The 27,582-nt window shown below is 45.4% G+C and overlaps 1 protein-coding gene across 2 annotated transcripts in view; it reads left to right on the forward strand.

Moving 5' to 3' along the window:
• The window catches only part of LOC143212325 (discoidin domain-containing receptor 2), a 157,434-nt gene that overhangs the window by 77,366 nt on the left and 52,486 nt on the right, over window positions 1-27,582 (forward strand). The window contains exon 2 of one of the 2 annotated variants that reach the window (XM_076430993.1): window positions 11,583-11,626. The exons of the other annotated variant lie outside the window; for it this stretch is intronic. The gene's annotated coding sequence lies outside the window, so the exon portion shown is untranslated. The remainder of the gene's footprint in view (window positions 1-11,582; window positions 11,627-27,582) is intronic. 2 annotated transcript variants of the gene reach the window in all.

The following is a 27,582-nucleotide window of genomic DNA, read 5'->3' on the forward strand; positions in this document are numbered from 1 at the left end:
GGCCACCGTCTATGACTAATTATGAGAATCTAGGGTGGACCGTGTTTCGGGATGTTAACGGGCCGCGCGCCGCGTAATATCCCCGCATCCGGTTTTAATAGCGGCGTACGGAGTGGCAGTTTCGCGGACTCGGTGAATATATTCAGGGACAGTGTTATTCCAGCTGGCTGCGTAGTCATATATCAGCAACGATTCTATGCGCGGTCGCGTGCGGAGTAATTACTTTTCGGTGCGCGCCGGCATCGCTCAAAAGGCAACATTTGCACGCGACGTGGAGTCGACGTGCGGCGAACGCACGCACGCACGCATGCATGCGACTACACACGCACGCAAATACTCTCTCGTCCCCGTGGAAAGTATAAAAAAAAAAACGAGCGGAGAAAAAAGCAAACGGCTGCCACGTTTCGAGGATCGACGGCGACAATGGCTTCCTGTTTCATCCCTGCGGGGCGTCCAGCTGTCTGTCTGGACTATGGTTGCGCGAATGAATCGTCCTCCGACTCCATTGTGCCCGGTTTCCAGTTTTGCGTCGCGATTGTTGTCCGACATGACATCTTCACCGACCGATCCTTCATCATTTTAGCAGACTGTATTTTTTTTCTAGCATCGTCCTCCACCTAAATGGGACGCTTCCATTCGGCATCGTTGACTTTATTCCACGACACCTCCCTCCCCCTCCCCTGGTTTGCTCACTTTTCGGGAAAGGTGCGACCGTATATGGGCCGAGCAAATTTCCGTCGTTGGCAAATACAGACGTTCTGACAAATAGGCGGAGTCGCTGTCTGTACTTTGTCTGACACGTCGATGCGTGAGATATTTAGAGTTCTTTATAACATTTATTAAGTGTAGAAATTAATTGATAGATCCTCATAGAATTTATTGACTATGTATTTGCAAACGATCAACGTATAGTCTCCGCCATTGCGGATGCATTTGCTGTGTCCTACAAATAATTAGTTTTCCAATTCTCTTTTAAAATTGTAATTTTAATATCGGAAGCGATAACAGTGTAGCAGCAATTGTAGAAGTGCATTTCCGTATTTTTACTACAGTCTGTTTCGAAAAGGAGAGACCGGAATACCTCGCATGAGTCAGGAATAATAGCAGCGGAGTGGACAGCTATTACGACCATCTGTACTCTTCAGGTTTTTTCGCAAAACTGTTTAACGAGGGATGACTCAATCCATACATTTAAATACTGTCTTCCGTCACGTGTAACGTATCCGAATAATTCGTTTAAATATCATTCTCAAAACACTAATTCACTTCAGAAAATCAAATTCAAATCTAAATGTATAAAATATGTATAATACTTCCACTATAGTACATTGAATATATTCTTTGAGTAATGTTCCTCTGGAAATCACGCAGCTTCGCATATTCATTATCTAAAGAATAGACAATTAATCGTGACAAACGCGTTAATAATAACGCCTAATGAATATAGTTTCAGTGGGACAAGGAACCTTTGTCGACAAGTACCGCGTACACCTAAGCGTGAAACGATTAAATTAGGAATGTATTACGATTAATTAGGTCCAGAAGAAAGCCACTTTCTTCGACGACAATGCAAGTTTCTCACGCGGCAGAATCTGAATGCATGACTCATTAAGAAACTCTGTTGGGCAACTGTCGAACGAGCATGGTTCGGCTTCCAGTTGAGCGGCTCGATTAGTTTCTTTTCTACGTGACCTCATCGCGCTACACGAAAGCAACGTCTCTATCGCGTTCCCGACTCATTTATTTACCGAAATTAAGTTCTATTAGACGGTCCGTTGGCTGACCCGAGTTAGAACCGGCCCGTGTTAGAGGTAATTCGGTGGCCGCCTAAAACTGTACGTTCTCGGCTAAACGACCGCGGGTGTATTCAATGTTGCTCAACGCTTCGAAAAAGAAGATTGCTGGTCGGTGGCGGGGCGTCTTTAACGCCAACACGTCCGACGCTTAACGTTAATTAGCGGCCTAATGAACGCGGTGGAAATAAAACCGGAGCCATTTCGAGAGAGGTGAGAGCGTTAGAACCGGAAACCGGTGCTCCGAGTGTGTATTCTCGCCTTCCACGGCTGACAGCCGGCCCCGAGGAAAGGTCGTAGAAAAGAAGGGGACAGTTGTTTTACCGACGGTGGACCGGTACCGTGTTCGGGACACTCCTTTTTGCTAATAGCATGCACGCGACCATCCGGACCACACGTGCGCAATAATGGGTAACGCGTGGGTGTGTGCCGGTGCCGGCAGAGACAGCCGGTCGAACGACCGTAACACCATGACCTCTCTCTTTCTTTCTGGCGTCCAACTTTCCGTCGTTCCATCTGCTCCTTGTTACCCGTGGTTATTAATTAGCTTCGCCCGATGCATCTTCCGTCCGGCGATACGGCGTTACGCGACACTCTCTGACTCTGCAACAAGATATCCATCTATCGCGCCGCGACTTCCAACTTCCGATAGATACTTTGCCTCAGACCAGATCGCCGCATGTGTCCCCAAGACCTCACTTCAGGGGCCAGACTGCTCGAACCTGGTGAAAATACACTGGGTCCTTTGGGAATTTTTTTTGTATACAACGATGACGATTTTTCAGAAAAGTTTCGGAATAGTCACAGAGATACGCGTGACTATACATAAATATACTAGGTGAGGCACCATATGGTCTTCGTACGTTAAGTTATGCTTGTTATCTTTTTATTACCTATAATGTTACACTAATCAAAATACATCGTTCCATTAAAAAAAACGACGATGACCTTGAAATATCGGAAAATATGACCCAGGGAAAAAAAACTTCTGAAAACATTTTTTCGTATTACTAAAAACAACGGAGATATTTTTGGTGCGACTCTTTGCCGGTCTTAGTACACCCTGTGTACAATTCCCAATGATACAGCGAAGGAGCAGTACGCAACTTAACTATCCTAAAAATCGTTTCCGAAATGTCTACAGTCAGTCCAATGAGTATTCGTACACCTTTTAAAACAGAATAACTTTTTTATAATTAAACCAAATGACCTGACGTTTGGTAAGCAATTAGAAGCATTGGTTTACTGAATAATGTGCAATAATATTTTCGAAAAATTTTCAGCATGTATATAACTAACATAGATCTGCAAAACATATATCTTAAATTTTCATTGGGGACCCAAATAAAATAGTTTTAAAAAATGCTTTTTTTTATTTTTGCATGCAACCTTGTAAATTGTAATTTTTAGAAAATATTTTTTGCACATAATTCAGTAACCAATTCTTCTAATTGCTTACAAATAATCAGATCGCGTTTGGTACAATTATAAAAAAGTTATTCTGTTTTAAAGGGCGTACGAATACTTATTGGACTGACTGTATGTAGATTACGAATACCTAGAAAAGCGACAATTTTTATCACTTCCCAAGCCAGGAATACGTCGAAGAAGGCAGACCATACAGATATAGATAATCAGCCCCGAGGTGACGTAGAAGGAAGGCGACGCAGACGCGATAGAACAATTAACAACGTCGCTCCCGCCGCGTTTTCCGGTGTCCACGGTGTTGACTGGCAAACGTTTGTTTCTCGCGCGATCTTCCCGCAACGAGACAAAACGAGTGGCTCCGGGGTAGGTTTGAGTTCGATTGTTGTTATTAGGCCAGTCAAAGGGTCCCCCACTCAGCATGTGTTTGTCATTCGGCCGTGATTGTAACCATAGCAAACACGACGTTCTCGTCGAGCAATTGGTCGCGGTGTAATGGATCCGTATCTCCGAATGCTTTTCCGCTTACGTAGTTGGAGAGAACGGCTCTGGCGCAGGAGTCCGCTAAGTCTTAACGAACCGGGGAATCTTTCGGTAATGCCTCGCCGTGTCCGGAATACTTCTGTGGTAGTATCTCAACTATTACAGCGGCGGTAGCAGACAATCCAGTTGTTACGGACCGGGTACAGTCGGTGAGAGGGAGGCAGGGAAAAACTTTTCTCCCATAGAGTCCTGCGCACCAGCGAAACCGACGCGACTCGACGGTACGAGTCGCGACGAGACGGCTTCCGTTGCGATCCACCCCCGCGCAAAGTTCCCCAACTTTCCCGGATACCCAAAACCAACAACTTCTTTGGCCGATCATAAACCGCGAAATCTGGAACGCAACGACGAGGCAGCGGCCCTGAAACGGACTGAAACTACGCGAAACGACGCACAGTGCGTTGAAAGGCCCGTTTTCCGGACGAAATTTCATTACACGACGGTTATAGATGATATGAACAAAAGGGGAGAGTCTAGAAGAGACGATTATTGTATTCGTTTGACCTAGCGGTAACCTTGAAGAGCTGTGTAGAGATTACAATTGAAATTTTGAGCGGGAACTTGAATTTTTGATTACGTATTCTTGAAGAGGTGACACCAAAACGTTTTCAAAACACTAGAAAAAAATTGGTAAAGATTAACGGGCGGGTAGGGGCAGCTGAATCTTGCATAATTTTTGACGAACACATATCTATGTATATGTCGGCCAGAAATCACGATGGAGTTTTGGGGAGTATTTTTTAAAACCTCGATCAAAGCTATCAGCAGCGTTTAAATTGACATTATTAACCCCTTGTTGTATTTTGACGAGTCAGACTCGTGATGAAGATTTTAACAAAGTCCAGCAAATATGAATGTTATGCCTTTCTTTTTAGATGAAATAAAATTTGTTTCGCTTGCAATCAATATTTAAGCATTCAAATAGATGTAGCCATACAAAAAATATAAATTTTCTCTTCTCTTCTACGACATTTTTCGGGATAAAGACGTTCTAATTACTGTAACTGTAAAGGAAAATGGTACGACCAGGGTGTAATTTAGAATTTTAAAATATGAACTTGCACATGAAGCATCCAGGTATAGTTAATACTTATTCGTTGGTTTTGACATCATTATTTACCTTTGTAATAGATGTCTAGGAAGAGTTCCGCGAAGGGGGTTTCACATACCAACATGAAAGTTGCTTTTTGTCCATTGTCAACGCACCGAGCGGCGCGGCACGACGAGACTCGAAGAAAGTTAGCGAGGTTCAGCCAGGCTCGGATCGATCGTCTCGTCGAAGCGTGTCCGGTTCTCTGGATATGGTCCTTGTTGCTCGGCCGCATCTTTCGGGGCCAGTTGATTCGGCTCCGTCCCAACCAGCCCCCAGAACCTCCCGCCGAAGGCAGCCAACAGAGGCTTTCCCGCAGAAATGTAAATACCGGTCGGCCAATCAGCCTGATTGGTCCCATTCGCTCGAATGCTCGTCATTCACCGGCGCATATAGTGCGCCGTAAGGCACGGTGCCGGTGGCTGTTATATGCTCATGGATCGGCCCCATTGTTCGCCGACTATGCATGTGCTCTGGCACATGCACGGACATATACGTCTATGCCTTGATGTTGCGCGCCGGTTACATTCGCATTGCCCGATTCCCGTATCGCTTTTGATACCGTCGAATGAATTTGCGGGTACGAAAATGACGCTGCTAGTGAGCGTGCAACTGCTGACTAGAAAGACTCCTTTTGTCGAGCGCAGCCGAGTCCTCTTCATGTTCGCCACTTGCGGCGGGGGCTTCCCTTCGACCGACGACAATTCGCGGATCGATGCTGCAACGGTGCATGTCTTTCTGCGATTTCGGCTCTCTTGTTGTGCGAACGCTCCTCCGTCGAGATCTATTATCTCGAGCATTTACGTTGCCGCGTGTGTCTTAAATGTGGAACCGTTGCGAATTTTCCTGTGCCAAACAGTCTACGGAACTTTTCCAAAAAGAATTCACACTGTATTTAAGACTTTCTTACGATCTTATTCATCCATTTTAAACTGAAATACAATTTTATTCATCAACCATCAATATCTAAACACTCAGCATAGGAAAATTACAATTTTTTAAGTGAAGACTTCTTTAGGCACACCGCGTACACAATTGCTGGGCAGTGAATTAGTCTGATCCGTCACGCTCCGAGGTGAAACGCTATTCGGGTAAAATCAGGGGAACGTGTTTTCACTTCGGTCTTATGCGCATAGTATTCTCCTAGTATTCGCAAAGTCGTCTATTTATGAAAGTTTTGATACGCACTATTGCAACTACTTTAGAAGTTTAGCACACTATGTTTCATGTAGACAGATTTAGCCTCAAACAGTACCAAGCCTTCGAAATTCGACTTTCGCGAATTTTGAAAATGGCTAGAGCCCCAAAGAAGCCAGTACCAGAAATCGATTTGCATACAGAGTTCCAGGGCGCGGAGGGCGAGGGTTTTCTGCGTACTCAGGAAGTTCGCTAAGCCAGTTCGTGTACGCGGCTACGTCCGTTCAATTTGTACGGTCGTTAGACGGTATGGACGAGGATCGTTCGGGTACGTGGAAACGCGCCGACGCGACGATTCCTCGTGCTGATCCCCCGTGACGGGAATCGTTGCGTGCCGCTGGCTCATTGTTATGGCAATGAGCGTTCCCGCCGGTATCTTACAATTTTAGAGCGCGCCCTGCAAATTGTCTTCCTAATCGCAACGCGCGTTTCATTCACTCGATTACCTGGAAACGTTATTTACGAAATCGTGCGGGCATCATCGCGTGGAAATTTAAACGCGCGCCCCCTCTCGAACCGTAATAGAATAACACCGGGAACATGCGATTTGCAATCGTGGCGATTTTTCCGGGAACGTGGCCGCGACAACAGGAAACCAGGCTCGTCGACGGTGGAAAAACCGAAGCGAGGGATCATGTCGTCCATTCTCAGAGATAACGCATTCTTTCGCGAGCTTGTTTACAAGAAAGTCCAAATCCGGAGATTCACGGAAGAGGAAAGAAACGGTGAGCCCCACTCGAGAAGATGAAGCGCCGTGTCCTCTTTTCTTAAGTAGCCGAGCGGTTGTACCTTTCCTTCCTTGCTCTCTCTCTCTCTCTCTGGTTCGCTCGTTCGCCACCCCGTCGCAGCCCTTGCCCTTTCTTGCCGCGTCGGGTTAGAGGAAGAACAGGCGAGAGAAACAGTCTACGTACCGGCAAGAACGCTCACAGACTGTGCGCGAGTTTCTAATCTGGTTTAACTTGTTTACCGGTCCTCGATAAAGGAGCAACGCGATTCGCCGGTAGCTTTCGCGTCCGCTGCCTCAAATCTGACTCGAAATTTATGATCCCCGGTAAATATAACCCGTGGGAGGGTCGTGGAAAGTCCGAGGAAAGGGTAAGCCGGCGGAGACGACGACGTCGCAGAAACCACAACATTCGTGCCGGCATTCGAAACCGTGGCTGCTCCGCAGGCTCCGGTTTTTCGAAGACTCCGTCGAAGTCTCGGAGCCGGTGAGCCAGCTGGTGTTTTTACGACTTCGCACGGCACCGGTTATAAACCGGCGTTGTCCTAACACCGTTCTCCGTCGGGGCGTTATGGCGGCCGTTTCGAAAAATTTCGGAGATATCCCGCGCCGTATATTCCCTGTCAGGCTATTGAACTTTTAGTAAGAGCCGTGATTTTACACTCCCGTGTACTTCCCCCGGTGAATTATCAGTTTATTGGCTTCACGTTTCCACGTGCTCGCCAATGCCAGCCTGAGCTGGCTTTGCGGAAGTTGAAACCGCGCCGTGTTCGCCTCGAAGTGTTCTCCGAAATACGGATGGCGGATAAATATATCCTGTAGGTGACGAATTTTACATTGGAATTGTGTCTATCGAACATGGGGTCTTTGGACGCTACTGTTTCAGTGAATTTATTTGGAGACGAGAGACGTAAGTCTGTTAGAATTTTTTACGTGAATGCTGAATTTCGAATAATGTCTCAATTTGAATAAAACATTCACGATAATCGGAGTCGAAGTTAAAGAAGAATTTTCAGGAGTCTTACTCTAGATTGCTATACTCCGTATAGCAAAAATAACTGCGATGTGAAACTGTAAAGACCTTAGAAAAGTTTGAGAACACTGCTGTATTATGTCACGTCTAATTAAAACGATTGAACGAATGCATATTTACGGTAAAATAAGAAACTTCTTATTTTGCATAAAGATCCGCAGTCTGATAACATTTACCGCTCGGGGAGTTTGCTCGAAGATAAAATATCTCAACTTAGGGCGACACAGTGGAAAGTTCCCTTCGCGCGGTAAGGGAGTAACTTTGAATGCACGCGAGGAGAACGCGAGCGGCGAACAAAATGCTGTTGCGCTTTCTACCCGGGGAGGTTAATCTTATGAAATCGCGAGTGGTGTAGGAGACACTTTGATGTGTGTACGAGTTCCTTGACTCTTAGTATCACGCATCCGCGGTCACGTGGACCGCGACGACACGGAGGAGACGACGACGACGACGACTCCAGCGGTTTTAGCATCGCAGGATCCGCTTTAACGAGGTTGCTCGAGGGGGTTCATTGAGACGGCGGCTGCTGGTTTAGTAACCATGTGACTAACCCCTGTCCCCCTCTTTCTCTCTTTCTCTCTCTACCGCGAGTTCATTTCGTTCGTTCCTTTTATTATTTGCCTCTTACTCCCTTCTGTCGGACAGTCGTTCTCTCATCGCGTTGCCGTTACCACCGTCTAACCTTTATTTTCTTCTTCCCCGAATTCTCGGCATTATTCAACGGGCGCACGTCTCTCATTGAGGATGCACGCACGTACCCGACTACCTGCTACGACGACGAAGGTGAAGACGAGGCGAACGACGACGGCGACGAGCAGGACGACGTCCTGGAGTCGCTCGAAATCCACGATAAAAACGTCTCTCGCCTTCTCTGCAGCCGGTTCTACGCACATGGGGAGAGAAAGAGAGAGAAAGAGAGAGAGAGAGAGAGACCGGCCTCCCCCGGAACGGTTCGAATTTCTGCATCGCAATGAGCACCGGGAATCGGTCGTTCCTTCCCTCCCTTTTTCTCTTTATCTAACCCACCTCGACGTTGTCATTACGTTTTTCTACTGGCGAACGTGGTTTCGTGACTCGACGCGCTGCGGGACATGTCAACGACGCTGTTACCGATCATCACTGGAATTTAATATGCGACATTAACCCTTGTCACAGGATGTGAAACTTTCTGCGACTCGCAATTACCTTGTATCGGAAGGAACGGTGTGCGTATAAGCGTGAGTGCGTAATTAGTTTAATACAATATGGACGGCTCCTCGTCGCATCCGGCTTATCGCGCAATCTGACAATAACAGACAGTGAACGTGCATTCCGCAACGAAATTCACGCACGCATTCACCCGCGCTCACGCTAATACATACATATACTATTTCAGCCGGTATTTTTATGCCTCGAGTGTAGATCAATTTATAATTGCTCGAGAAAGTGGACGTCTACAACAATTTTGCTGTTGGTCAACGAGATCGTACAAAAATTTACAAACTAATTGAAATTAGATACACAGGTATCCGGATATTGACATAAGGGTTAGCATCCCTTGCAGCTGCCTTCTCGTTTACTTAGTTTTAAGGTAAATATTCACGAAAAGGCAGCCACGAGGATGAAACAATTACAGACATTCATTTTGCAACGCAAACAGAAAGAAAATGGAAATTTTGCGACATCAAGGAACAGAAAACGAGTGAATTTCGACCCTCGGGAATGTGTGAGGTCGAAACAACTATTCCCGACGCATCTATGACGCATTACCCGATTACTAGAGCAACTGGTGCTCGTTTAGTCGCACTAAATTTCCGAAATTCTATTGACGTAAAATACGCTTGCGGTATCGCGGTCGGAAGCGTGATTAAAGCTAACGTTACATAAGCGTTATTATAAATTTTATAGACACGGTTCTCGGCAACGTAACGCGATACACTCATCGATGCTAAATCCCGATTACACGGCCGGCGTTGCTAATTGCACGTATCACATTATAAACTTTAATCGCTTTAATTACTTATCGTATGTAATTAAGCGTTTATTGCTGTTGCTCCTCGCGCTGGCCGTTCGATGATTCTGGTTCAGTGATGCGCTCAACCCCGTCCCCCTTACCCACCCCCACCGCACAACCCCCCATCCCAGAATACTCACCCTTTCGGTTGTTCGCGTCGGTCCGGCCACTAATGAAAGTTTGAATCGCAATTTTACCAAATTAAAGCCAGACTAATAGTCAACGTTATTTCGAGGCGCAGGCCATCGCTATTTTAATTATTATTGTGCCGCGATACGTTCTGTGATCCAATCTAAACGTTCATTAGCCAATTCGAATAACGAACGTTCCGCCAGTCTACCCACACCCTTTTAGTTTAGTTACAATGATCACGTTCGAGCCTGCGAAGTTTTAATACCTTTCAATCTTACCGTTCCATTACAATTAAAACCCTTATGCTCGATCGAAAGGCAATGGGAATATTTTGAGAAATATATTTTATTTGCAACTGATATAATATCATACAGTTTATCATTTGTCTTCTGTTCAGACTTGAACATTAATGCTTATACTTGCACAATTTGCAAATCACAATTTTTATAGTCTACTTTATAAAATGTTTTTTAGAAATAGAATGTTGATTAGAAAATTCTCCATGTTAAAAAGCACTGGAATATAAAGTTTTATCATTTTTTTGTCGTATTGTATAATATTATTACATTGAGAAAAGTTGAAAATTTTTGATCCCCTCAGTGAAAGTTCAGCCAAAATTTAATTTAGTTAATTACTAATTTTCCTAATTAAGGTATAATTACTAAAATTAATTTTGGTTGTCATCGTTGTAAGGTAACATTTGACAGTTGCTTTCAGTAGATTTAATAAGAGGAACACGCAAGACCACAGAAAATTTATATTTCCGTTGATGGCAGGTTAATGTCAGATGATTGCCACTGAATGTTCGAACGTGAGAGCGTCCGAAATTTTGTTTCGGCTGCGAAATAAAGTCACGCGCGAATTTATCAGCCGTTTCGTACGTTTAACGATCGAGACGCACCGAACGCTTGCACGCGTCCCATCATTCCTCACTCCCTAACTCTCCTTCATGGGGTGGTGGAGTGTAATGAGCCCCAGAGGGCCTTCGTCCTTTTCTCATTAAAACGTCAGGAGACGTCTTATTGTGCCTCGCATTACCTTCATTATCGTCGGGCGCATCGCGACCTTGCGACTCAATGGGTGCCCAACATAGACCGGCGCCCAAAACTATTTTATCACTCGCTGTAATCACGAAGAGCCTGAAGACAATCCATTAGTATATGTATATTATGGAGAGTCTGTAGTCCTTAATTTATCATTATTATTTAATTTATTTAATTTATCATGATTATTTAATTTCGTCAAACGTAATTGGGTAGAAGCTGCATCAATTTTTCTTAAATAATCAAAGAACATTTTCTGTCAGGAGAATGTCGATTCTTTTGCCCTTCTGGCATTTGTAAATTTGAATCGACAACTATTATTTCTACATTCTATTATATATTTCCGTGTAATTTTGAACTTACATACTGACACAGTACATAATATTTTTAAGTTCAACTTTATTCCTTATTTAATAAACAGGAACATGGCTATTACCAAATCTTATTCCACACGTGAGTGTGAATTCATTGTTTATTTGTATCCAGAAAACATTTTCATGGTGCATAAAATGACGTTTACCTAAGATAACAAAATGTGCAATAATTTATAAATGTATAAAGATGATTGATTCAGAAGTTCCCCGCTAATTACAGATTTTTATGTTACAGGTGAGCAGACACAAACTTCGTCAAGCTGATCCGTCGTCGAAACCGTAAGTCCGCCAACGAGCAAAATCCGCTAAAATCAGAACGATTCTCGTTCCGCGTTTCTTGCATTCTCGTCCGGGACCTGAGAGTACGCAGACCGTGGATCAAATAAAACATCGCTGAACGCATTTACGTTGGGAACAAAGCGCCGGTAATTTCGAAATGAAGCCCGCGCTTTGAGTTCCCGTCGTTGTTCGTTACATTCCGTTTCGTTCTTTTTTTTGTATATCGCTCTTCCTTTGGCCGGGGCCGTGTGTACGATCGCAGCGTGTTTGATCGTTGAGGAAAGGATTCTAGTAGGAAACTGCTCGAGCCTCGGCGAGTTTTCGGACTCCCGTAGGGATCCCTCTTTTTCCATAGCAGTAAACTGTTTTCTTAGGCATTCGGAGAGCTCTTCAAAAATTCCTAAATATTTACTCGAGCGAAGGACCCCCAGACGGACGACACTTAAACGGTATTCCACGAGCACAGTACACGAAGATGGGCTTAAGCTCACTGAAGGACGGATTAGAGCCCACTCGTGCACATTCTCTCTTTCTCTGTTTCCCTGAGCTTCGTCTCCGTTCGGCTCTCTCTTTTTCTCAAATTTCCGCTTCTCCGACTCACGTGCAGTGCGGTGTTTGCACTAAGGGATGGGAGATCGTTCTTTGAATCGCGTGCACATCCCCGATTTTACATCGGGAAACGATAGACCGCAGCAAATCGTCCGTGAATATTGGAAAACCTCCCATCGGCGTCGCAAACAGACCAGAATAAAACGAGCAATTAGGACCTCGTTTATGCTGTTGTTGTTATTAAGCTTTTTTTTTTAAAGATTGTTCGCTTTCTCCTTGTCCTCCTTTGTGAGAACGATTATTGTCAACCCTGTTCCGCCGGGGTCAAACCAATTACTGCTCCGTGACCTTCTTGTTGCGGATCACGAAAGTGAAGTATATATTCCGAGCTCCTCGGCCACATAAAATTATACGGTAATTGCCGGCTCGCCTTATCTCCGCCCGTGAATATTCGAGACCGGGAACTCCCCATGATGGAAGAATTCACAGAAACACCCTCATCGATCCGCGGAAATGGGTCAAATGTGCTGTGCTTCCATGTAGTTGACCATGACTCAACGGACGTTCCACTCGACGTTCTTATCCATATTTATAAGCGATTGATATCTCGGTAATACTCGCTATGTTACGAGATAAATTAATACAGACAGTAACACGCATTCTATATTTTCTTGCAAGTTAATAAACATGTAGATTTAATGATCATATTTAATTAAGTTCTTCGAGGACGAATGTCGTCACATTGGCAACGTCACGGCCACGTATATTTAACTGTGAAAGTTGCAAAGAAATAATTGAATTGTGAGTACATATTTTTTCCCAGAACTCAAGATTTTGATACAGAATTTAGCTATGTGAAGAAAGTACTTCCAATAGCTCGGTTGTGTTTCAGTGATACAAGAAAATATGTAAGGAACAAAATGATCGTCTCAGAGAGGCAATTATTGTAATAGAAAAGATTTTTTTCTCCAGGTTATATTTTCCGAAATTTTCAAGGTCAGCGTCGTTTTTTTTAGGTAGAATGCTGTATTTTGATCGGTACAATGTCATAGCTAATAAATTAACGAATTGAGCAATATATAATAAATATATTGACCTTTAAATGACCTTCTTAGGAAGTACATCACTCTCCACTTAAAATATATTTTAAAGATTAAAAACAACAGAGATATTGCAGGCGATAATCTTAGATGATTCACTCTGTAACAATTGTAGACCGTTCATTTGCCGCTTAAAGTAACAGAAAGATTTTGGACGATGCTTGTGCAAATCGTTTTCCACGATATTGCCGAATATTCGCCGTTCCCTGCGTGAAGCGTCGATGTTTTCGCCGTGAAAGAGCCCTTCGGCCGAAGGATGGGCCGATAAACGACGGCAAGTATCCTCCCGGCACCCAGGATTCGACTCCTCAGTTTCAGCCGACGTTCTTCTTTCTCTTTCTTTTTTTTTTGCAGCCGGTTTCAGGCCACGCGCCGATGCAAAAGCATTCCCTTGTTCGAAGTTCCCGCGTCTCCACCCACCGATTCCTCCGTCGGATCCGCGATTTCCGTCTGAGAGCTTCGAAAAGTTTCGGCGGCGGTCGGAATACCGGACTGCATTAAACATGAATAAACGATTTATGAGGGCGGAACGGCTGCGGGGCGGAACAGGGAAGCTCCCTAACAAAACGAGGTCTTCCAGATAGCATCATGCTCTTTTTTCGATCCTCCTTTCAGGATTACGCGCACGCGATCTTGATCTCCTCCTCTCTCTTTTTTTTTCTCTCTCTCTCTCTCCCTCTCTGTGTCGGGCACGTCGTTGTTTTCTTCGATAATTAATCGTCGTCGCGGAACACATGTACCATCCAGTTCGAAAGCTATTTTCTTTGACATCGCGGCGAGTAATAACTCTCGGATAATCGATGAGCGCTTGTCGATACATCACGATCGCGCAAATAACGAATTATCCCTGCGCTCGTCTGATCCTTTGACAGAACCGATCTCCGCGTTCCCCGACGAAGCTTTTGTTTCAAATCAGCTAATGGAAAGCCCTGCTCTGAACCGTAAAATATAAAAATTAAAAATATCATGCTGCAAGATATCAATGTGAAACGTACCCGTGCCGCAAAAATAACCGAAACATCGCTGAATCGCAGAGAAATGTTGAAAACGTTCAATTTCGCGATAGATACTTTGATGTATCATTGATACTTCGTCCATTAGGAAAATACCTGCGTACGTATTAAATGTTCATACAGTTTTAAGGGACATCAAATTTTCATCACAAAATTTTTCATTCAATTTTATCAGGTGCTTTAGACAATTGTTCTATTTTTTTCACGGTAATCCTTTGAAATTAAATGAAATTCTATGTGATTAAAGGTACCATATGTTTTTTAAACTTATCATTTGTTTAAGCTCAACAATGATTCTTTTTATAAATTCAAAGACATTGCTGGTAATATTTGATATTAATATAAAGCAATATTTTGTAACAAAATAAACTGTCCGAAAGTTAAAATTATGGCCAAATAAAAATAGCGAAGATCTTCCAGTGTCTAATCAAAGAATTCCATGCAATGCACACTGTAAAACCAGAATAACAATACCATTCGAAATTAATGAGATTAACGGCGCTACCGCTGAATATAATATTAACAGCATTAAACGGGTAGTACAGCAGTATAGTTTCTAAATCCGCATCAAGGATTCCGAGTTCATTCGTCTTCCACCGAATCGCAAGTTTTCGGGATTTTCGTGGTAGAATACCGACGGAGGGCGTTATCGATGGGAAAACAGATAACGAGCGTATAATTCCTCTTTACGACGTCTCTATCATTGGTCGGGACTTAACGCGGCATCGTTCCCGCGAGTTCGGAAAGTTTGCTTTCCCGCGGTTCGCCGCGAGCTAATTTGCGAGCGTCAGCTGCGTATTTCGGCGACTATTCTGAGTTCTCCGTGGCGGCGTTTCGAACCGAGGCGGTCGGGGGATTAAAAACGCACACGATGAAACAATATTTCCGTTTCGCGCGGCTCGTGGCCGGGATTTTTTATGACCCTCTCGTGGCCACACCGAAAAAAATCCGTAACTATAGACCGCAACTCGAGTCGCTGCGAAGTAAACGGGTATATTAATCATTGTGCGTTTACTTAAAAATAGTTGCGAGATTCTTGGTTTATATCTGTGGTTGTCAGGAAAAACGCCGCATTTTACAATTTCAAAAAATTTGAGGTTATGCATTGATTAAGCTTTATAGTATAGGATTTACGTATTTACCAGAAAAAAGTCATGAAAATAAATTCGAAAGCCCCAAAAAACGTCCTATGTCAAACCATTAGTGTTCAAAACTTTAAACGGCAATATCTCGAAAGCGAAAGTATGTGACATGCGGCGTTCTTCCAGACAACCACAGATATTTCGATTGAAAAATATAAAATTAACACATTCGCACAGGGCCATTTCTGACACGGCTACACAATTCACGACACTTTGCACAGTTACGTAATTGAAAGACAGTAATACAACGTGTTGAAAAGTAACAATTAGCAACTCTCACCAATAACATTTGAGAAATGGAACATGCCAATTGGCGTCTCTGCTCAATAAAGTGCATTTTGCATATTGCAACCGATGCAGTGAATGTATTAGAATAAAAATTAATTTTCGAATTTGGACAATTCCATCTGCCATTCTAATTTGATCAATCATGTTCATTACATAACTTGGTATTTCAGACAAATAACGGGAGTATAGGAAAATGAAGAAATTGTTCAATATCTTCATCAGACAATCGGTGCATCTTCAAGTTCTTTCCTCTCCTGATATTTCTGAAACGAAGACGACAATTTGCGGAGCGATTGTGCTCATCAGGATCGAGGCGGCGCGGCGGCGCCGGTCACAGCCAAGAGCAAAAGTTGGACATCAGTCGCGGCATGTAATTAAATTATCACATTCGCGACATCCGCAATAACGACCGCTCGTAAAGGCGCGTCCGCGTCGGAAGAATCGCGCGTCTATCTGCGACACGTCCGGGCGCGTGTTTTGCGTTGAAAAACAAAAGAAAGCCGCGGCCATTAATTCTTCTTCGCGGTGATCTTTTACTGCGTCGTAACCGCCCCACGGGCAAGACGAACGCGCGGATATATTCTCGACGGTCTTGTGCGGTTATTTTTTTTTTCATTTCTCTCTCCGCGGAAACACGCGCGGTTCGACGCGGTCCGAGGAGTCGCGGCCGTTAGCCGACGTTAATTGCTCGGCAGATTTAATTAGCCGGTAAAAGAGCAATCGGCTCTCTCCCCGGAGTCGTTGATTAATTGAGCAAAGAACGGGAAGCTGTTAATCGATAATTAATTTGCGTCAAAAGCTAATGCGCCGGCAGTCGTCGGCCCCTGAGGGATACGGTTGAAATAAAACGGCGCATTCTGTCCCCGGTTAGAGTATCACTTCGACGCCGCCTTGTCAGCAATACGCATTGTTCTCGATATCCATTCCCAATGGAGTGTCGAGGCTCCATCCAATTCCTGGAGCCCCTCTCCATCCTCGACCGAGCCGCTGCTGCTACCGCTGCTCTACAGCAACCTCTACTCTCCTCGGCCAATCGAGCCTCTCGTTAATGCACCGTCTCTGGAGCGACCGTCACTGAAATCTGCATGGGAAGGCAGTCGAGGGAACTGCTTCCGAGCGGATCCGTTGCTCATATTTCGCGCACGAAGGATAATTAGAAGAGAGAGGAAACAGGAAGCCTTGATTGCCAACGAGAAAAAGGAGCAGGGCTCGACCGAGTGTTTCTCTTTGCTTTCTCTCTTTCACCTGTGCTTCCCGCATTCAGCCTCTCCATTCGAGACAGATTTTTCCTAAATACCGGGCTGCTTCGAGTTTATAATGACACAAGTGTCGTTTCTCTTATTTTATTCGTACATAGTTTTGCTGTTATCGATCATGAAATTGATGTAAAGTGGAGAATTATATTTTTAGTATTATAATACCTAGCTAGGTTCGAGGATTTATTTTTACTTGTTTAGAAAATTGTGCCAGCTGTACATGCAGAAAAATCTGTGGTCTAATTTTAATCGATTAAAAAATGTAGCTAACAGAAGAGAAAGGTACCTACATATTAACCATCGAGTAAAATGGATAAGTAGAGTAGGCAACCATAGTCAGACAAACATTTCAAGATGTAAGAATTACTGGACAGGTATTAAGAATAAAGGATGCATTGGAAATTCACGTAAAATAGGTAAGTAGAATAGGCAATCGTAGTCAGACAAGCATCTGAAAACTAGTAGAATTGTTGTACCTCTACTGCTATGAAGAAAAATAAATATATTAGAGAACGAATAAAATGGCGAAGTAAAATAAACGATCATGGTCGGACAGACATCTAGAGTCTAGCAAGAATTGTTGTACTAACGAACCATCACGACCAGACAGGACGATGAATTTCAATTTCTGCTGTATAAGAAATTATTGTTATCGGAATACGGTTCGAACAAACTTCTATTCCCAATTTTCGTACTCGAATCACGTAGTTTTCTGTCTGTAATTGGCCGTTCACTTTGATCGAGTTCGATTTACAAAATATGATTCTAACAATCTCGAGAGCCCCGGGAACCAAATATAATTCCGTTCACTCGACAGAAGAAGGCTCTGAAAGCGGAAAGCTTTTTCAATTCCCGACGCGATGCTCTTCCTTAATTCAATTACGGTCCATGGAACGCGCACGACAAAACAATGCTCGAAATTTACGGCCGAACCGCGGAACGCAGATATCAATCCTCTCGAGCTGCCTCAGCACCAATCACCGAGTCCTCCTCGTGGCTCGTTCGGCGAGGAACTACCTCGAGCAATCTGCATGAAAGGTAGAGAAGCAGAAGTGCACTCGAGAAACATCGACACGCATCCACCGTTCGGTTACTTTCTGTTTGTCTACCGTGAAAAGCAGCTGAAGAGCAAACAGAACAGAACGAGAGATGGAGAGACAGAGACAGGCAGCCGTAGAGAAAGAGGAAGGCAGATCCAAGAGACACGCGAAATCATTGATTCCTCGGTAAAATCGTGTTGAAAAAGGAGAAGCTTTGACGGGGGACTTTAAGACGAAAGGGGGAGAAGAAGAAAAAGAATAATAAAAAGTAGACGAAGAGGAAGGGATGAAAGGGGCGAGAGGCGTAGCGTTTCACTTGTTCCGAACATAAACTGGAACGGCAGACGTGTCGGTATGAAAATTTCAATCGGCCGGGCTAAAGTGTCGGCGTAGCGACTGTCGAGGAGGAGACGGCGGCTACGTTGAAGCTGGAGGTGGCTGGTGGTGGAGAAATTCAGGTGGCGGCGGAGGGAACGGCTGAACGGGAAGGGTAAAGTGGCTCTGGACCGTGCATAGGTGTGCGCTGGTCTCTCTCCGTCCTCTTTCGACCCGTTACCGGCTCGGCTGACGCCGTTTCACAGCCTCCCCCCTCTGGTGGCATTCTCTTCTTCTATCGTGCTAGGCCCTAGCCCCCGGCGAACTGCATAATTCATGGCCCTGCTACACAACGACCGCCTCCCCAGCGGACCCTCTTCTAGAGGACCGACGCCAGCCAGCCAGCCAACCCTTCTCCTGCCTTCACTGCCACCTTCTCTACCTTCAACCTTCCTCCACCTGGCGGGCCAGGGTTAACCTTGGTCGGCCGCGTTATTGTAACGTCACCGCGTGCGACTCACCGACAACCAGGAGGCCGCTAACTAGCCAGAAGAGTGAGGGAGAGAGAGTGAACGCCGCCCGTACTCTCGGATAAAGTTGGCCCCGCGTTCTACGTGCATCCTAATGCGCAGAATGTGGGCGAATATTTCGGCTGAGTTATGAACGACACACACCCCCCCGCCGAGCCAACCGAGACCTAACGAGAGAAGCACGCCGAGGGCGCTTTGACCGCTCTCGATCGTCCTCGAATACCTCCCATGACAGGGATCAAGAGACCGGGGTAATGGATTTTTACGAGTACCACGAGGAACACGGCTCTTCTACACGAAGGGATGCCTTTACATGGACCGCTCCGGCGCGCGTACCTGTCACTTTTTATTCGGCATTGTACTCTTCCGATGCTATTTTAGGCTGTCGGTCCACCGAGCCGAGGATACAGGAGGCTGGTGAACGGGTATCGTGAGATCTCGATGGGCACACAATGGCGGGACCAGTCAGTGAGATGCTCATTCCACTTAGAGATTTTGTAAGGGAACCTTGTGATTTTTAAGTTAATCTGTCAATCTCTGTAAGAAATGTAATCGTGTGGTTGGGTTGGAAGAGTAAACATTGGGATTAGCGAAAAAATTTTATAACATTGTTCGGAGACATCAGGGGCTGCAATCATTTATTTCGATCTTACAATTAGCCATTCAAACACTGTTTCTGTTAAATAAAATAATCCTGAAAAAGGAATAGAATAAAAATGCCACTATTCCTTATTAACATAAACGTTTCCTTGTACTTCACAGATTTGAAAACTTCAGCAATCAATGTCGTAAACTTGATACGCTTTAAGAAGCTGGTACAAGAAGACCTCGAAGAATCGTTTCTACATTTTGCGATCTCCTTGGGTTTCATTTATTCGTAGCGTCCTATCGCACGTTGACAAACCGCACCAGCGCTCTCTCAGAAGTGTCTCGTTTCTTCGCAGCGAGTTTCGTTCAGGAATGATTACTCATCCTACAGCCGACTAGCGAAACTTTCCAAATTTCCGTGACTCCGGCGTGATCCTCCGGCCAGAAAAGTACAAATTGCTCCACTTTATCAGCTGGTACCTCGCGACTGGAGTCTCTTAACCGTCTCACGCGTCGCCGCTTATCAAAACTTCCGTCGCGCGATAATTTAGTGGGTGGAGCGGTTTGCCAGAGTACATGATTACGAGAAAAAGGCGTGTAGTCGAGCGAAGTAGATCTGAGACAACCTCGCGTCGGATCGTTGAAGAGGACAAGCTGGACGCCGCGCCGGTTCGACGTTGAATCTTGATTTAGATACCGACCAGGTTGTCGCCGTTAAGTTCCCGGCGGCGGAATCGCGCTTAGGGTGCGAGCTGTTCAGCCTCCTCGACTGCGTGCTGGCCGATGGAAGACAAAGTGCTGACCCGAAGCTATGCTCGAAATTAATACGAGGCTGGCTCTGGACCGACGATGAACTGGACAGTGTTCTGGTCGCCTGACTGGAACGAGACGAAGATATCCCGGGGGCTGAACCCGCGACTCGCTCGTTTCCTCCCGTCCTCGTGCATCGGCAGAACAAGAAGAAGAAGCGTACCGGTTTTCGCGCTGAATAAATGCCGGAGATGCGCTGCCATCTTGGGCTGCCATCGGTTGCGCTCGAAGATAAACATCAGCGCCGGCAGCGTCGACCGCGCTAACAGCACACGGTAGTCAAAGGGAGCCCTCGTAATTAGCCGTGCTTGCGGCTCTCCTCTTTTTCGCGCTGCGAACGCCGATGCCCACGAGAATGCTTGATTACCGCCATTTGTGAACTGTCTGGGAGCCGATCAAAGCTCCGAACCGCGATCACCCGTGAAAAAGCAAAGAGATCTCGCGTCGAACGCTTCCCTGACTCGACTTGCCTCGATCTTTAACGTTTCCACGCTCCTCTTCTAAATGGCAGCATTTACCGCGCGAAGACCCGTTTGTGCGTCACTTCGTTATCGTGGAAAGAGAACACCGCCCGTAGAATTTTATAAATTGCATGGATCCTGCTCGTAGCAAATGACATTCTGGGATCAGCGATATTGCTTCTAATTTCATGGAAAGGTCTGGGTTCAGAGCCCTCGTAATTAGCCGTTCGTAAACGCCGAGAATGCTTGATGGCCGCTATTTGAAAACTGGTCAGCAGCCAATCGAAATGCCGGACCGCGATTGTTTCTGAAAAGCATCAGCGTTGAATTGAAGCACAAACGTTGCTTCTGAATCGCACCGTTTACGGGCGCAGACGCGTCTGTGCGTCATATCGGTACGGTTTTCATTGGTGTTCGCAATCGGGAAATCGTGGAAAGAGGACAGTACCCGTGGGCTTTTGTAAATTTTATGGATCTCGCTCGGAGCAAACGGCATACGTCCGGGACCAGCGATGTTGCTTCTGATTTCACGGAAAGGTCGGCCGTAAAACCTGTTTGTACGTATCTCCGAGGCGACGTACTGCGACGTCAGTACACCGGGGAGCGCTCGTTGCATTTCCGGCAAGATACTGTAAAGCGGGAGTGACTCGGTTGACCGCCACCGCCGCTCCGTGGAAATGCTATTTGCGTCTGTAGGAAAATCCGGAGAGCGACAGCGAGCCCCCGTCCACTTTGCCCCCCCCCCTCCTGATCCCCAGGCCAATCTGAATTTTGACGACGTCGTCAAAGGAGGCCCCGGTTCGAAAGGCTCCCGCAGTCGAAACGATACGCCGCGGGAATGAAATTAACAAATTGAATTGCCGCGCTCCGGCTTGAGAGCTCGCGAGAGCCCGGCTCGAGTGCCTTCCGAACGGGTCTTGATTTAAATTATGAGATTCGCCGAGTAGAAACAAACTCGGATGTATATTCGAATAAGTTGATTAACTTTATGAAAATTTCCGAGGACCGAGCGGATACTAGGCTACATTATTTCGATCGTTGTTTATCGAACGGCAACGTGACTGACGGGAACTGATTTTTATGACACATTTAGAACTAGAAGAGAAAAAAAATTTATTCTTACCGTGTTCGTGTAAATTTCACGCCCAGCACAATCGATAAAAACTGTTTAAAAGGACTGTTTGTATGTGTTTCATGTAGCAGTGAATGAACAAAAAAATGTTTATAAAGAATGTACACTTGCTGTCATGGAAGACAAGTTTTTGATTGTGTTGTAATTCATGTAAAGTGGAATTAATTTGATAGCAATCGTTTTTAAGCAATAGTGCCAGTCACCGGAAAATCTCGCGGCATCCAAAACGTGCTAATTTTGTTTAGTTTCAGAGGACTGTCGTAGTAAAAATAACTTTTAATCTATTTATTTTAGTAGGGCTGTTTTAGTGCAACGAACTTTCTCTCGCGTCGTGTGAAAGTTTATTATGCACAAAATGAATTAAAGTTCCTCCGTGTATTATTTTTACCTCGAAACCACGTTGGCTCAAACTTTACTTTGTTCAAAAACCGACCGTTTAATTCGGAGTTTGTCTTTGCCCTGCGATTAAAATACACTGTCGAGAGTTCATTCATCATATATTAATTTCTCCTTAATTAACTAGCTCTTTAAATATCTCATTGAAATTCGGAGATTGTTGCTATTTTACTTACTGTTTCCCTAATAAGGTTAGTAACGAAATGATGACACACCCCTTCATTTCGAATATTCAAAAACCATAATTCATTAAATATCTGAAATTGGTTTAGACTAAACACAGGCTATTTTGATATTACACCTATCAATTAAATTGTACGATTTGGACTGCAAATCGTAATCGACTAATGTATTAGGCACAAGATGCACGAATTTTTTTTTTAACAAAAAATCCCAACTTTCTGAACGACCGAATAATTAGGAGAAAAGTTTAAAAAACCGTTCGGACGCCGATCGTGCCCATAAAAGTTGAAGCAAGATCTATAGCTATAGCATATCGAGTCGAATCTGATCCCCGGACCATAAGAGAATCCACGGTGGATTCATAGATCTTCGAGAAACGTTTCCATCGAGAATCCCGGAATTAGTTGGAGGAGTTATTACTCGTCGGCTGGCCGAGCAGGGTGAAAGGAAAGAGGTCCCTCCAGCGCACACGTGTTTCCACCTTCCGCCTTGGCATCCAAGTATTAAAGCGGCGACGGCGGTGTGCGCGCGCGGACCCACCCGCGTCGCGAATTCTCTCTACCGTCGTCGCCGGAGCCATCGTCGTCGACGTCGACGTCGGGCGTCGGCGTCGCCACGAGAGGGTCTACGAAAATAAGTCGCGGCGCGCCCCGGCAATTACGGGAGGACGACTTCGTTGAGTTTTAATTTGCCTGGGCACTCGAGGAGCGAGCGCTGCCGCGCGCGCGCTGCCCGGTCTTTCCGCGAACTTGCGCGCAAATTTATGCGGCCGCACGATGGAAACAGCCGCTCAAAGAACGCCACGCGCGACTAATTCTTTCCACCGGTATCGTAAATCCCCCCCGGGCCGCAAACCGCGCGTTTTCCTGCTGCGGAAACGGACTGTTTCACCTGAACCGGAATTAAAATTAATTATTCTCAACCCCCCACCCCTGAACAGCGTTCAGAATTTCCTGCGGATTTAGATTTCTGTTTCGTCGAAATCCTGCCGGTTCTTCGATCAAAAGCTCGTCGCAACAGTCCATTAGTGCCGGTCATTAGCGTCTGGCTACTTGCTGTGATCTAATCGGGAGCTCAGTAGTATTACAGTAAATCCTCTATAAACGCAAAAGCCCCGGGGAGATTCGTGTGCATTTATTGTAGACGGGACACTATTTTATTTGAGCTTCAAAGGCCGAGCTGAACGTAGAGAAGGACAGCATGCCTAAAGAGAGACCGCGCGCGACCGAAACGACTGTGACTCTCCGCGTCTCTTTCTTTCCCATACGCTGTCCTTCCCTGCGCCCGAAACGGTCATCGTCAATTAAACCACTAAATACAATTGAAATTACATCGTGTTTGGTCTTATTAATCAGAGAAATGTCACAAATATATTGGTGAATGTTTCATAAAAAGATAAGTAATAATATATATAAAAGAGATTTTATATTGGTATTACATTGTGAGGACGCACGGGCCTTTGAACTGAGCCGACGACTGCGACTCTCCGTGTCGCATTAGTAGTGGTTCACACCGATATACCAGAGCCAAGATCAAATTACTACAGTGGAGGGGATACTTTTTTGCGTTTACCGTGTACGACCTCTTTGCGTTTATAGAGGATTTACTGTACTAGGATTGTTGTACGAAATGCTGTGGGAGAATCGTGGATTTATGGCGTGACCTTAAATGTAATTTTTTCAGCTGACGCACTTTCTTGAATCGCACTGTTTTAATCATCTTGATAATCTTACTCGGAGACTGTCCCTTTGTGTCGACCTCGGAGGCAATTAAGAAAGTACTTGTAAAGTACTCCTCAAGCTTCGTTGATTTTGCAGCAGATAAATTACTATCAGTACCACCATGTGTGTGCTTTCAGATAAAGTACTCGTTTAACAAAAGCTCAATTAATTTTGACCGCAAAAAATTCCAAAAGTCACATTTTTTTTCAGATTGTTAACATGACTTCTTAGTTGCACATATGTATTAAAACATAAGCCAAAACTCGTGGATATATTTATATCGAATGGAATAATAGATTATATCATATGTATGTTTTGTAGAAAGCTCATAAGTGTCTCATGGAGTACAATGTGCATTGGATATTTCGGTGGAGGATTCGTGCTCTCGCACTGAACAAGAAAATTATAGTGCAGCGGTTTTCCAGCTGACTGAGAATTATATATTGAAAAACTTGCGGCGCCTGATCCGTCGTTTTGGGATTTATCGATGGCGGGTCTCGCTATATTTTTCACGGCAGCGAAGCCACTCGAGGGTGCACGGAAACTAGTTTGGATACAAATTTTTCGCCTGCGCTCGAGAGTTTCTCGACGAGCTCCGGTTAACGATCCAGAAACGCCGGTAGTGCGGGGGGATGCAATGGTGTACGCTCGTTTATATGCCTGTATGCAAGTACTGTGCACCCCCTAAACCCCTTGCCTACCCCGGCCTCCATTACCAGAGCGTGTCTTTTCAAGAAAATCGCGGCTCCTCTATAAAACGACCGTGCAAACGTTCTCAAGCGCAGAAGAACTTGTTTAATTTTAATTGCATCTAAATTAGGGGCGGGGGTGGACTCGCGCGCTCGACACAGCTGCTTGGAAATTTACGACTTTCCGGCGTGTAAATATCTTGATACGATTAAATTTCCACAATGCCGTTTCCCATTCATTCTGTTTGCATGCTGCCCTTGTAATTGAAAAATTTTGTTCTTTGCACCACGCGGTACGAAAACTTCCTTAGAAAAACTTTACTTAAGGACTCGTTTCTGAAAATTTCTTTGCGCCCTTTCGTCCAGCAAACATTAATGAATTCACCGAGTTTGCCGTAACGCGCAACGAACGAAGACTTAGGAAAATTATTTCTGTACCGATCGCTCCACTACAAATGTTAACACCTTACATGTCGAAAGCCTAGACTTTTTAATGGCTGAATTTTCTTTTGAATAATATTTTCAGAAGTTGTAACATTATATCCAACCAAATAATTTACTAGATTGCGAACAATATTAATATCGTTTGTAAATCGTGTTTAAAAGATCGTATTCTAAAAGACTATTAGAAAAGCTGCAATTTTATTATTTGAACCCATTAAATTACACAATAGAGTAATTTCTAAGAAAGATCATACAAAAAATGCATATACGTCATGCTTATTCCGCAACTGAGCAAGGATTTAAACATAGATGGGTTTTAAATGTTGTCCATAACCTCCGAGAAAGTTCACAAAATGAACTTTTCCGGTACCTACAGGGAAGGGTTTATTTCGCAAGTCTGGCTTGTTTTCGAGATCCCTCAAGGCAGTTATTTATCGCGGGTTGGTCCGTGGCGTATCAGGTCGTCGAATATGTTAGAAAGAGAGGAATCGGACAACCGAAGGATGACTTATTCAAAGGGAAGGGAAAGGCGAATACCGTGGAAATGGAGCGTCCAGAGCCGGGCACAAAGGCACTTTATGTGGCTGGTCCGCGGTAAAAGTCGGCGTCCGTGGTGTTTCAGCGGATGAAAGATGGCAGTGTGCGTATCGTAGGAAGCTAAGAACAAACGAGCCACTAAATCCAGGTGATTTCTCCGTTCCCAGGCAGTATCGCGGGGGTAGATTTACAGGGGATGTAACATCGGCGCCAATGCTGGAAACAGCGCGCGAACCGTGGTCGGTTTCGACCAGCAACTATAACCCCACCCTCTAGTCGGCCCTATCGGACTCGATATACAGTAGATCCGCGATCGAAATTTATAAGAGTCCCGGAACCCTCTAGCTCCCCGAGTGGCTCTAGCTGAATTACGGGGCCGCGAAGAACAGCTCGAGAAATATAACGAGAAACGAACGTTCGAATCGGGACCGTCTTGCTCCGTAATGATGGCGAACTGGCAACGGGACCCGCTGGTAATCAGACAGGATCGATATTAGGGAATCCAACGGTGGGTTAACCGCGACGCGTTCCACGCGGTCCACGTGACCAATGATTAATCATGTGTCACGATAAATCCAAGCAGTCCGGGAACGACTCCGTCTGCGACACGGTCCGCAGACTCTCGTGAGTAACTCAAGCACGGATGCACCCTATGACCTTAATTACTGCGTCGACTAATCGATCCTCGGCATTGTGATCGTGCTATGCCAGACACCAGTACCGACGTAACCGCTTCATGCTGAACGGTATCTTAATTGCCGGTCGGATAATCCGATTCAGCCACTTAATCGATTACGCGGCTTCATGGAGCTGTCGCGGACTCATTCACCGAGTATCCGATGGAATTTCCCATTCGGTATGCCGCCGTTCCCCTTGACCTCAAAAACTCCGGGAACACTGGTGAAACCTTTCCGGACGACTTCATTAAAATCTCTTTCCACCATGGTTCTCGAAAGAATCGCGCGTTTCGGATTTTTTGGTGTTTGGCGGCCTCGGCAGCTCGCGATGGCGGCCCGATATACACGGGGGCCGTAACGGGCAAGAAACGCGTCATCGGTTCTGGGATTTTTTCACGGCCCGCTGAATAACGAGGTACCCTAAACTTCCCCAGATAAGCATCGCGGAGTAGTCGGTAGTCGGAGAAACTGCCGTTAATTAGCCAAAAAGTGAAGGCTCGCCTGTGCATCCCTCCCCCCACCACCTCTTCGGCCACCGTTCGGAGTCTGCTTCGTGCTTTTTTGGATGCGCCACGACGGCACCACCATGAATAAAGTGCAGTCCTCTTTCTCTTCGTGGCCCACCCTCCATCAGCATCCGCTGCACACCACCTCGTCGAACAGAAGAACAACCAGCCGAAGGTCCCCGCGGCGTTCTCCGTTTCATTCCTTCTCTCTGTCTCTCTTTCTCTCCGGTTATCTCTGCTCGTCTTCTTCTCCCTTTCTCTTCGCATCTCTATCTCGCTCTCTCTCTCTCGCTATTTCTCTCTTCCACCTCGCAGCCCGAACTCCCGATCCTAATCTCGATAATGACGCGTAATGGTTGCTGGCGTGAATGTAGCTCTTTGTCCGTGGCTGTTGTACCGGTCGTATATCTGTCCGGTACAAGAGCCGCGCCATTTCACACCGGCGAAAAGCACGGGGCAGGCCGAAACGGCCGTTTTCAGCCTGTTTTTCTACGCTCGTCGTGGTCCCTCCTCGTACTCGTGCTCCGAGAACTTACGTTTAATTGCTTCCTACCCCGGACGACCGACGAACCCACGGTT

This window comes from Lasioglossum baleicum, chromosome 9, assembly GCF_051020765.1.
Source record: "Lasioglossum baleicum chromosome 9, iyLasBale1, whole genome shotgun sequence".
Taxonomy (NCBI): Eukaryota; Metazoa; Arthropoda; class Insecta; order Hymenoptera; family Halictidae; genus Lasioglossum; species Lasioglossum baleicum.